Consider the following 2,149-nt stretch of genomic DNA (forward strand, 5'->3'; position numbering starts at 1 on the left):
CAGTCACTCCACTTCTTTTCTTGCCCTCCCACGAGGTGTGCAATGATGTCATTACAGGAGGGACAGAAACTGGAGACCCATAATGCCATGGGAGAGATAGAAGGCAGCATGGCATTAGCGAATGAGTTCCCAGATTACACCCACAGCCCCTTGGCCCGTGCTCACACACACATGCACACACACTTCCTTCATGACGGATTGGGCATAATCCTCATCCTGAGCAATAGCGCCTGACAGCCGTGATTCGAGACAATGACAATGACATATCGAGTGTGCTGGATTAGGAGGCTGAGAGGGATTTTTACCCTCATCCTTTGGGTAAAATCCCCAAACAGAGCTGCATGATGTTTTTTACATCTACTCTCTAAAGTCATTTGTTCTGTTGGTGGTTCCTTTAACATGCCCCATGTCATATTCTGCTGCTACTGACGGGGCATTCAAATGCCTCGGGTGGATCTGACCATCACCACATCAATGCTGCAGTTTGGCTGTGGGTTCTGGGCAGTGGCGACAGCATTTCTCACTATTCTCACAATCTCGATGAATGCAGGAAATAATCCGAAGAATTAGCTGAAATAGAGCTCCACTGCAACCAACTCCGAAAGTAAAACCAGACGCTGGCTTCCATCGTTTCAGTGAAGTATGATCTTAACTCAAAGGTCCACTGACTAGATGTTCTGGGCTATCAGCTGTATCACCCAGCTTTTTTAAGTGAATTGAGTTCCACACACAGGTCACGTGATGACACCCGAATCAGCTTAATTCACTGATGAAGACAAACAAGCTTTTTAATGCAGTAAATGAAATTCACACAGTCATTCTTAGTACAGTGTGATTATTTCCTTGGAATTTGAGTTTTCGACCATAAACCTCGCTACTGTTACACTTTTCACAAGTCAGGGATAATGGTTCAGCTCCTTCGCGTTACATGATCTCTAGCTATTAAAGTCGTGAAAATCCAAAGTAATCTTTCGTTAACAGCTGGGGAGTCAGTGTGCTGAAGTGCCTGCTGAAGGTTTCAACACCTGATCTCAGATTTGCGTGTTAAATGCAGTCAGGTAATGTCATAACTTTAACCACCCAAAACGTCAGCATCAAACTTTGCAAACCACTGAAAATCACCATTCTCATTTCACTTGATGAATAAAAGCAGTTTGTTTGCCTTCAGGTGTTGCAGGCGACAACAAGTCTGTCGTAGAGTCTCTCACACACAGCATGCACACTCGACACACTCACACACACACACACACACACATACACACACACACACACACACACAGGGACACGCGCTGCGTTTGTAGTGTGATGCTACACCTACCTTTGATGTGTTGTCAGTCCAGACATTGTCCTGTAAATCATTCCAGGATTCCATGTTTATTCCTTTCTACATGGACCATTGAAGCTGCTGCTCGCCTCTTTTGATCATCAGGGATTTGGTTGGAACTGTTAAAAGGTTTTTTTTTTCTCATACAAGATTGATTAGGTGTGTTTGAAATTCATTAAGTGATACACAGAAGACCGTGTTGGTTCGGTCTGTTTTCTGTAGTCATACGCCAACCAAATATTCATGATGATATGAAACTTAAAAGCCATCAATAGACCATGCAACAATGTCTAAAGGACTATTACTTTGATGTCTAGCTCTGAAGGTTAAAGAACAAGCAGCGTGCTCATTCCCTCAGGTAGGTCAGCTCAGGAGTACACTTTACAAATGACACTCATTTACATACATTAGGAATTCTAGTCTTTTCAAAGACGATGTTCCAAAACTCAATTCAAGAGGATTAATTAAAACATCATAGATAAAAACTCTTCATTACAGTGCTTCCTGAGGTGGGCTGTGGGAACTGGTAAAGGCTCTTAAAAGGATTAATGCAGAGCTCAAGATAACAGGATACACACTATAAACACAACTTCGCCGTATATGGAACAATACAATTAGCCAACAGTTATTATTATTACACAATGATGTGGTGACAGTATATAACAGTATGTTTATTGTAGGCTGTCATAAGTCAGTGCATCCACATAGCCATTTCACAATACGCAGATGTAATCACATGTCATGAGATTCAAGAGAGACATCTGTTAGCAGCGAGGTTGTTAAAGGCAGCGTATGAAACTAATTTCAGAAGCAGTTCTTGATATA

This window comes from Pempheris klunzingeri, chromosome 12 (genome assembly GCF_042242105.1).
Source record: "Pempheris klunzingeri isolate RE-2024b chromosome 12, fPemKlu1.hap1, whole genome shotgun sequence".
Lineage (NCBI taxonomy): Eukaryota > Metazoa > Chordata > Actinopteri > Acropomatiformes > Pempheridae > Pempheris > Pempheris klunzingeri.